General features: G+C 39.6%; 1 protein-coding gene across 1 annotated transcript in view; it reads left to right on the top strand.

Moving 5' to 3' along the window:
• The first annotated feature begins 935 nt into the window (after nucleotides 1-935).
• Tigar (TP53 induced glycolysis regulatory phosphatase) overlaps nucleotides 936-10,824 on the top strand; it is a 26,665-nt gene continuing 16,776 nt past the window's right edge. Inside the window, exons 1-2 of the mRNA XM_033765591.1 lie at nucleotides 936-1,120; nucleotides 8,123-8,160. The gene's annotated coding sequence lies outside the window, so the exon portion shown is untranslated. The remainder of the gene's footprint in view (nucleotides 1,121-8,122; nucleotides 8,161-10,824) is intronic.

Raw genomic sequence — 10,824 nt, 5'->3', positions numbered from 1 at the left:
CTGCTCCCAGCAGAACCGGGTTTGCGGGCTGCTGGTGGCCTGCGGAGGCTGCGGACCCCGGCCCCTTAACTCCCTCTCCGGGCAGGGGCACACGTTTGCGACTTACGCCTCTCCCTCCGAGACCGAGGGTCGGGTTCTAGGGAGGGACCAGGATCACAGCGTGCTCCTGGCAGCACAGATCGCTGCAGCTGTCTGTCCGCAGGTGCCCTGCCTGGTGTGCCTGCTCAGGAGTTGGGAAGGGAAGTTCGGTGTGGTCTAGAGCAGAGGCTTTTCGAGTGAGACAGACCGGAATCTGGGCTCCGCATAAGAGCCACGCGGGTTGTAGCCCAGGGTAAGAACCTGATCTTTCGGATCCGGTTCCTGATATGCAGCGGGGAGAGAATGATGACACTCCCCTGGGCTACTCTGAGAGTTACATGGGCAGAGGTAAAGTGAAGGACACCAAAGAAGGGAAGAAGTATCCCGTGAGGACAGCTTCAGCAAAGCGCTGTTGGTCCTCAGCTGTGTACCTGTAGTGTGTCAGAACAGCTTGTGTGTAGAGTCTGCGTGCCAGTGCAGTCACTCAGATACAATTTGAGATAACTGTTCAGATAACCATTTTTTCCCCGGAGCCAAGGAACTCTGATTCACCTTGTCGAGCCCACTTGAACTTAGGTCCTCTGCATTTTACATCCCAGCCTTTAATAAAAATTTTTTTTAAAAAATTTCAGACAGAGTCAGTGTCACTAAGTCGTTAAGTTGCCCAGGTTGTCATTCCTCTGCCTCAGCCTCCCAGAGTGCAAGAATTGCAGGCGTGTATTGTGATGCATGGCTCCCGTGGGAAGATCATCTTGGGAACCATCTCACATTGACTTGTAGGATTTGCAAGATTTTAGTGACTAAATCAGAAACCTAGTTCCTCTCTGTTCTCCCTCACCGCCTGCCTCTATTTTATAGAATGCTTTGGGAGGATTCTTAATTTACTTAAAGTCATGCGGTTTAATTGGTAGCAGAACAAGAAGAAGAGTGCTGCTTGCCCTTTTTAAACATGAGAGCCTTTAAACCAACCAGCAAAGTGTCGGACAAATGATTGAAAACTTAGAGATCATGGGAAATCTGGACTAAGACCCCCTCTGGAAAAGTAAGGTGGTTCTTGTTTGTATTGTTAATGAATAATAGTAACGTGAATGTAGGTTTTATTCTATCCCTGCTGCTTGAAAAGGGCTTTTTGGAGACCCTCATAGGAATCATTTTTAAAACAGCTCTTAATAAATTATTGTGTGCCAGACACTGGTGTAATCAAAGCCTGCCAGTGGTCCAGTGTCAGGGATGGACATCCTCAATTTGCATGTGAGAAAACAGTGCAACCTGCTTAAGGTCACCTAGCAACTTGGGTAAATAGAGTTAGAACCAAAGCAGTATAACCACTGTCTTCTGTCTCTTTTGTCATGAAAACCTGGTGTCTGTAAATTACTTGGATGTCACCAGCCAACTTTGAGGCTGAGAAAGTCACACAGGATGCTAAGAGATTTTGTACTGTTTTGTACATAGGAAAATGAAGAGTATGTTTTAAAATCAGTAAGGCTGTGATTAGTTGCTTTAAGGTCTGGGCCATTCCATCTCTCTTCTTGTCTTCTGTGTTCTAAGGGCTAAAAACCTGGTGATTCTTTCAGGAAGAGAAATTATTTCAAATTTGATAGATAATCATAATTAAATAGAATGAATTACTGAATAATTGCATACTTTTATTGAACTTTACCTCTTCAGATAGTGCAGGAAAATTTTGTTTTCTTTTTTTCCCTAATGCAAGAAAATTTTAGAGCAATTTCTTAAAGTCCAACCAAATAATTTCTGAATTTTGTGCTTTACTGTATCTGTTTGTCTTTCATCATAGTTTGATTACTGTATGTGTTTGTCTTTCATCATAGTTTGAATTGAAGGCACCAATGCTTGTCATTTTTGTGGTGCTGAAATTCCAAAGTTTAAATCTGTTGTTATTGTTAAACTAGAATTTCTCAGGACAGCACAGCATTGTTGAAAACTGCAGTGTAGGTAGTTTGGCATTACATCCCCTGCACAACGCCAGCGGAAGCCTTGCCCCTCAGTGCGAGTCTTTTTTTTAACGCTACTGGGGTCGAACTCAGGGTCTTGTGCTTCAGAGGGAGGTGCGGCCCACTGAGCGGTGAGTCACTTGTAAACTGTTAATTTCATGTCCATTAACCAGCTCCAAAACTTCAAAAAATTTTCTAGATTAATTTAATTTACTTTTAATGGCTTAAAGATGACTACTTAGGAAAGTTATCAATAGCAAAACTGATTTTTCTTACTCTATCCCTGTCAGCAGTTACTTGCTTTTATTGAGTGCTAATCATTGTTCTGGATGTGAATAAAGCAGACAAAACTACCTTTGATCACCTGGGCTTTAATATTTTCATGACGCTAGATGTGCTTGTTGCTGTGCCACGGTGCTGCGCTGCTGTTCTCTGGTCAGTGGGGTGACCGCAGGGTGAGGCTTCGCAGCCTGGACCAATCTCTAATAGAAAGCGATATTGTGACACAACTCCCGTGATTCGTCTCTCTTGTGGCAAACTGAGTATTGTCGGTTGAATTTTAATTCCTTAAAAGGACAAAATAGGGAAATTCTGCCTTTCGTGTGATTTCTAAAGAAATGGCACAGATATATATCGGACGGAAGAGATAATCTTTTTAGTGAGGAGTGCCGTGATAACACACAAGGTGAAGAAGGATGCCTATTTGTAGGGCCTATAAATGGCGAGTCATAAGACTTCTCTTCCTGGCATGCACATTTGGATTCCTTCAGGGCTGAGTGTTCTGCTTTGGAAAAGGATCACACTGCAGATTTTGGAAGTGAGTGGTGTTATTCCTGACTCCTTCAAAGTGTATCCCTCTGACCTTTCATGCCTTCTGCCTTCTCTGCAGCTGTCACAGCCAAACTTCGGTGAAAGTACGTAGATTAGTAGTGACACTGTTTTAGTGATCTGTTCTCCTTCCCTCTCCCCAAACTAATTTTAAACATTTGTTCCAGGATTTATATAAACCTCTTAATATAGCTGATAAAAGCTGCACAACTAAATATTTATAAAAGTTTTTGAGAAAAAAATTCTATTTTTGGGTTCCCACTCTAATAGTTAAAGTGATTTGAAGACAAAAGTACCTAGTGGAAGCTAAAAGCAAATGCTGGTGACTATTAATAATACTGTTATGTCTGCAGCAGTGTCCATTTATTTATAGTTAAAAGAAAACTCTTATCCTATCACAGCTATTTTTTTCCTTCTGCTGAAAAATTGTTAGATGGTGAAGCAGTGCCTTTACAAAAATATCAAATTACTGGAATGCCATTTTTTGATAAAATGGCATTTAGTCAATATGAATTAAGCAGAGCCTTTCATCAAATCAGCTATTGAGATTAAATTAAAATTCTGAGCTGATCTTTTCAGGAAGTATCCAGAAAGTCAACATGTCTGCTGAATTTGTGTGATTTGTAAAGACCTAAACTTTATGGCGGCTCTTGAATTTTTTGGGTGGTAAAATCATTAAATTTCTCATTCTTGATTTTAAAATTTACAAAATGAGAATGTTTCTTTGGCTTTTGCTGGAAATTGAAGTGGCTACAAAGTTGTTGTCTGGAGAGGATGAGATTTGTGCTTAAACAGCAGCTCTTTGCTTCTTGATCTCAATAAGGTGATGAGACTGAGATGGGAAGCAAATCTAATGCATGCTAGCATTTTCTAGTTAGAAATGGTTCCCCATCCTTGGCCTGGATTCTCCTTATTACCTGAATGGTAGAGTTTAACATCTTTTTGCATCCATTTCTTCAAATTCTGAGTTGGTTTTGGAGTTGGAAATCTTTTATTAATATTAACATCAATGATAAGAGTGAATCAGTGGTGTTGGTTTCTGCCAAGGTACAAATGGTTTGGTGTGTAGTAATTCATTTATTTGTAATGCTTCTATTTTTAGACTAATATAGCCACAGATTTAAAATCAAAACAATTTTCCGTTCTTCACAGCCCCGTGAATAACCATTACTTTCATATACCCTCTGCCAGTGTTTTCTTTGTGCAAATCCAAATATTTATTATTGCCTCCTTTCTAAATAGGTAATGCTTTCTACATATTCTACACCTTCTTTTTCTACTCAGTTACATAACTTGATGATAGCTCACATCTTTACTTACTGTTTCTCTTTTTTAAATGACACAGCTACATAGTATTCCCTTGCATAGATATGCCACTAATGATTTTTTAATGTAACCATTCCAACCAGTTCCTGTTAGTGAGCTCTTGGATTATTTACATTTGTTTGTTGTTAGAAATAATACTGAATTATCGGTTGTTCCCTCTCTGTAGGTATCTTCTCCAAAGATTTAAAGGCATCATATTATAGTGATACATTCTTACCCATGTTTATAGTAGCAGGATTCATCATAATAGCTGAATCATGGAAACAAACTGTCCATCAGCAGATCTGTTGATAAAGAAAATGTGGTGTTCATTTTTTTAGGAAAATGAATGCACATTGAGAACATGATGTGAAATAAATTAGACACATGAGCTTAAATATTTCATAGTTTCTCTTATATGAGAAATCCAAAGTATAGATAAAGAGCAAAATAAAAGATAGACAATAGAAAGTAGGGAAGTAGATGTTTCTCAAGTGGGAAGGGGATTGAGCCAGGTGTGGTGCTGACTGTAATCCCAGCACTTGGGAGGCTGAGGCAGAAGGATCAGTGCAAGTTGGAGGCCAGTCTGGGCTACATAGTGAATCCAAGGCCAGCCTGCCCTACATGGTAAGGCATCCCCCTTGGCATGGGTCAGCAGGCCTTAACTAAAACTCAAGACTGTTTCACTTCTTCCTGTGCTTGGTGATTCCTTCTGCTGTAGGTCTGCCCCGTGTGTCACTGGTCTTGACCCTCCACTTTGCTCTGCACCTCTCTGCTAGCCTCAATGCCCCAGTTATCTTGTGATTGAATTTCCAGGCCTCTTGCTCTTCTGGTTGCTTCAAAAATGTTTGGGTTTATTTTGGTTTTATAGTTGCTAAAAAATGTAATGTCCCTGCCTTGTGTCTGAGTGTAGTTGGTCTGCAAAGAAGTTCTCAGTGCTACAAAAGGTAACTGGTTGCTCAAGATCTAGGACCGTGGTGGCAAACTTATGGCATGTGTGTCAGCGGGCATGGGGAGCCCCCTGTCAGCACATGGGACAAGTCGCTCCAGTAGCCAAGCATTGGAGGACAGTTGATTTTTCTAAACTAAAATCTCCGTGTTCAGGTTTCATTATAGTGCTGGCACTTTCTGATAAAGAAGTGGATGCAGTTTGGGTGCTCCGTCTCTGAAAGGTTCGCCATAGCTACTGTAGGGAATGGGGGAAGACAGGCCTTCTGAAGGTCCTCACTTCTCTCCTGTTGCATCCCAGTGGTCTTTTTCTTGCTTATTCAGTTCGTTGCTGGACTTTCATGTTTTGGTTCTGCCTCCTGTGAAAGTAGTTTTGATTGATGTATTTATTTTAACAAGGCTGACAAAGAACAGTCAGCCTAGTTGTAACAAATCTTATAAAAACAGTGCAACCCTTTTGAATTAAGCCTCAATAACAATGTAAAAGGTAGCCCCCAGGAACTCAGAAAAAGGTAGATGTACTTCTATTCGCAGACAATGTAAACTTCAAGCCAAGACTGATCAAGAGACAAAGAAGGTCACTACACTTTTATTAAGGGAAAACTCTTAAGAAGAGATAATCAAATATATATGCAACAAATAGTACAAACAACTAGGTAAAACAAATATTTATGAACATAAAAAATCTAATAAGGACTAACATACTTGTAATGGGAGAACCCAGTGTCTAACTGTCAAAAATAGAGCAACTAGACAAAAAACCAACAATCTCTATCAAAATCACATTAGCATACCTCACAGAACTAGAAAAAAAATTCCTAAAATTTATTTAGAACCAGAAATTACTTAGAATAGCAAAAAACAATTCTGGCCAACAAAGGCGAGGCAGAGGACATTACAATCCTCAACTTGAAATTATACAACAAAGCTACTGTGATAAAAACAGCATGGTACTGGCAAAAAAAATAAAAACAGGCCAGAGGATCAATGGAACACATCAGAAGATATAGAAACAATTGCAAACATACTAAGCCACCTTATTTTTGACTAAAAGACCAAACGTGTTTGCTGGAAGAATGATAGCCTTTTTAATAAGTGGTGCTGGAAAATCTGGGTTTCTACATGCTGAAGAATAAAACTAGACCCATGTCTCTCACCTTGCACTAAATTAAAATCAAAATGGATCAAAGGTATAAATATTAAAACAGAAACATTAAATCTGTTGGAAGATAAAATAGGTAGAACTCTTGAAGACATACTGTAGTCAAGGACTTCATGAACAAAACCCCAATTGCACAGGAAAGTATATAAAGAATCAACAACTGGGACTTCATCCTGTCAAAAGGCTTTGCACCGGGCCAGGATTTAGCTCAGTGGTGCTACACCTGCCTTGCAAGAACAAGGTCCTAAAAAAAAAGAAAAGAAAAGAAAGACTTTGCACAGGGAAAAACAAACAAACAAAACACACCAACAGAATGAAGACAACCTACACAGTGGGAAAAAATTGTAGTCAGTTGTTCCCCAGACAAAGGACTAATGCCTAGAATACATAAAAACTCAAACAATTAGAACCACTAAATTTAAAAACTCAATCCAAAAATGGGCATCTGAAATGAATACATACCTCTCAGATAAAGAAGGAGAAACAGCAAATAAAGATATGAAAAAAGGTTCAACATCACTGGTCATTTGAGTGACTCAAATTAAAACTGGGAATTTGGCTCAGTGGTTCTACCTCCTGCCTTGCAAGTGCAGGGTCCTGAGTTCAGTCCCCGGCACCAAAAAAAAGAAAAAGAAAAACACAACAAACAAAAGAAAACAATACTGAGATTCTACCTCATTCCAGAAGGAATGGCTGTTATCAAGAAATCAACACCAAATGCTGGAGGGGCTATAGGAGAAAAGCTGATGGGAGTGCAGATTGGTGCAACCATTGTGGAAATCAGTGTGGAGATTCCTCAGAAAACTAGGATTAGAGGTCCCATTTTACCCAGTTATTCCCTTTCTGGGTATCTTCTTGAAAGAATTTTGTTTTGTTTTGTTTTTGTACTGGGGATCAAACTTGGGACCTTGTGCTTCCAAGGCGGGCGGTGGAAATACTGGGCTAAAACCCTGGCCCTCTTCCTGAAAGAATTAAAAAGCATCATTCCACAGTGATACATGCACACACATGCTTATAGCAACACAATTTATAATAGCCAAATTTTGGAAACAACCCAAATGCCAATCAACCAATGAATGGATAAAGAAGATTTAAAAAGAAAAAAAAACAATGGAGTACTACTCAGCCAAAAAGGATAAATGTGAGACATTTCTAGGTTTTGGATATACCTTAAGGCTGTACTCTTACATGAATTAAATTAAGGCACATGTGTAAATATCACATTATTTCTCTGGTGTGAGAAACAAAATGTAAGTGCCAAAATGTATGATAGATAATATGAAATTGGAAGAAATTGTTCAAAAGGAAAGGCAAACTATAGAGGGGGAGACTGTGAAACGAAGGGACAAGAAAAAAATATATAGAAGGAAAAAATAGAAACAAATCTTTTGTAAAACAGGAGGGGAAGACGAGTTGAAGGGAAGGGAGAGAAATGGGAAAAAAGGGAATCAAGATATGTATAGGTATAAATTGCTTATGATGAATGTGATCATTATGTGTATCTAAATTGTACCAATAAAATTAATTTTTAAAAAGACTAAAAAATAATGTGTGTGTGCGTGTGTGTATGTATGTGTGTGTGTATATATCTCTATATATATATACACACACACATACTTTTAATAGCATTTTCTCTTGCAGTTCCTTTAAAATGATTCCCAGTCTATACATTCACATTTTATTTGAGGGCAGTTTGAAGTTTTAAGTTCATCATTAGAACAGATGATTGAAATGTTAGTTCAGAATAAGTTGTATTTTTTATAGGCTATGAAGTACAAGATTCATATCTTCATTGCTGATTTTTTTCTCCATAATATGTTAATAAAGTTTTTTTCCCTCTTTATTTTAGTGGAGAAACAAGACTTAACAAGGAGAAAATACTTCAAGGTTAGTATAATCCAACTGTTACTTTAGCTCTCTGTTTTAGTGTTAATGTGCTTCATGAGTTTATCAGATTGGATAGGGTAGGTTGGACCCAGGACTGCATGGTGTTGGGATTGAACTATACTGGGATTGCAGAATTAAAGTATCATAACAGCTGTGGCTGTGCCTAGAGCAGTTGAAATCCAAGAGGAGTAAGTCTCTGAACTGAACTTGATGTAAAGAACAGTTCACCCACTTTTTCTCTATGCCTTTCATAGTGGCTCGGTCAGCTGACTCAAGAGCTATACTGGTCTTAGGTGTCTTCAATTATGACAGTCTAGATTTAAGATGATTTCATTAGAAAAAGCTTATTGGATATTAATAATATCATTTTTCTACTAAGATAATGATTTCATTTTAGTGACAACAGAGAAGAGTTAAGGAGAGTGCTCTCATCCTTGCACATGGACCCCTCTCCTCCCTTGTTCCGTTAAAGTGGACCTTGGATTGCCGTGATCTAGCTGGTGTAGCTTTCTCAGAATACCTTGGGTGAATTTCCAGCTGGACGTGCTATTTTAGTGCTATGATTATGAAGATGTTTTATTTCTTGGGGTAGGGATTTGTGGGGCTGGAGGAAGCTGGTTTTCATTCCCAGTGTGCCCGCCTCCTGCTTCTCAGGTGAGAAGCCATGAGCCTTTGCTGTCAGTCACAAGTGGCCACCATGCTGCTCTTTGACTTGGGTCCCCAGCTGCCTTGTCTTCAGTATTTGTCGTATTTTATCAGAAGCTGATGATTGAATGGGAATAAATGTTTTTTTGTGTTCACATTCATCTTGAAGTTTGTTTTGTATTCATTTTCTGACTTTGTACGTGGGATGCTTAGTCCTCTTTTGTTGTTAATGCAGTCCTTTAGCAGGTATAGTCTGGTTATTCTGGTTACTAGTGTGTTTGGAGTTTTTCATTCTTTCCCCTTTCTAGTTTTCCTCTTTATTCTCGCTTGCCTTTGTTTAAGGGCTTATTTTTCTCTTTTTCCTTTAGTCCTGTCTTGCCTTTCCTACCGGTTGTAAAATGATATGTCACTCCTGTCTGCTAATGGTTTCCTTTACCCTTTCCTGTTGGTGTCTGTCACTTGGGGAAGCAAAGTGGCTCAGACACAGGTCAGCAGCTCACAGCTGTGGAGGTTAGAAGTTTGAGGCCAGGTGCCCTTGTCCAGTGTCTGCAGGCCTGCTTCCTTCTCTACTTCTGTCTGCCTGGGAGAAGAACAGAGCAAGGGCTATCTCTTCTCAGAAAGATGCTCATCAGGAGGGCCCCACCCTGAGATCTGAGTGCCTCCTCCTGCCACCTTCGTGAGGTCAGAATTGTAGTGTCCTGATTATAGAGAGGCATGAACATTGAGTTCAGCACACCCTCCTGAAAAACACAGGGAACTATGTCCATATTGTCTAGTATCTTAGTCATTTTTTTCATCTGATTATTGTTTTCATTGTTTTTTAGGCACTCTGTTTAAATTTATACATACACTTACCAGATTCTTTGCTCATTGTGCTTTTAATCTCAGATTTTCTTTCCAGAAGTGTATTCTTTGAAAGGTCTCTATTGTGTGTAGACCAACTGAAGGCAAAGATGAATTTCAATTAGTGTTACTGTTCTGGACTGAAGACTTTTTTGGCTTTTTGAGACAGGGTCTCACTAAGTAGTTCAGGCTGGCCTTGAACTCACCATGTAGCCCAGGCTGGCCCTGAACTTGTAGTGATCCTCCTGCCTCAGCCTCCCAAGTGCTGGGGTTACAGGTGTATGCCACCATGCCTGGCTTTGTCTCTTTTTTTTCTTTTTTCTTTTTGCTGTGAAAAACTCCCTTGTCAATCAAATGGTGTATTCCATGATCAGCAATCTTTCTCAATGATTGCTTTTTTTCTTTTAAACCATAGAGCTTTAGCTTTATTTCATCATTGTCATTTAAAGTTTGATTTCTTAAAATATTGAAAACATTTTAAGGGTTCTGTATTAAAGGAAGTAAACAATGCTGATATCCATTGTTTTATGGGTTCAAGTTATATAAATTACAATCAAATAATTGGAAATTTTCACTATGGGAACTATGCAATGAAATAATGACAATAAGATCTAATTTTGTTACTTCTGGAATCTAAACAAACATTCTGATTATTAGCACTTTGCTGTTTTACATCCAGATAATCTCTGCCTAGCTCAGTGTTTGACCACAGCCACAGAGAAACAGTGTCTGGCAGAGTTCCACCTGCAGTGCGCACCCTCCAAGGAGTCACGCCTCAGTGTCAGTGACCGCTAGTCCCTTAGGAGCGCTGCTGTGTGCGCACTGCACTGCCAGGCACACCCCAGCTGAAACAGTTACATACCTGTCTTCATGATGTGTAGTGCTGGCTTCTCCCACCTGAGTTAACTAATGAAGCAGAGGTATCAGCCGTGACTGACTTGGCTTTAGGAGAACCCTGCAGTAGGCACTGTGCTGTTCCTCTGGGCGGTGCTGGTAGATGAATGGAAATGACTTCCCCAGAATTGGTGAAGAGCTGGGCCCCAGCATTTCTTACCTTTCAGGTACAATAAAATCTCTATAGGGTCGGGGATTTAGCTCAGCAGTTTGGTGGCCTGCCTTGCAAGTGCAAGGACCCGAGTTCAATCCCCGGTACAAAAAAAAAAAAAAAAAAAAAAA

Source organism: Fukomys damarensis, unplaced genomic scaffold, assembly GCF_012274545.1.
Source record: "Fukomys damarensis isolate Sample0158 unplaced genomic scaffold, DMR_v1.0_HiC HiC_scaffold_19, whole genome shotgun sequence".
Taxonomy (NCBI): domain Eukaryota; kingdom Metazoa; phylum Chordata; class Mammalia; order Rodentia; family Bathyergidae; genus Fukomys; species Fukomys damarensis.
The sequence above is the reverse complement of the archived record's forward strand: the minus strand, read 5'-3'. Positions and strand labels throughout refer to the sequence as shown.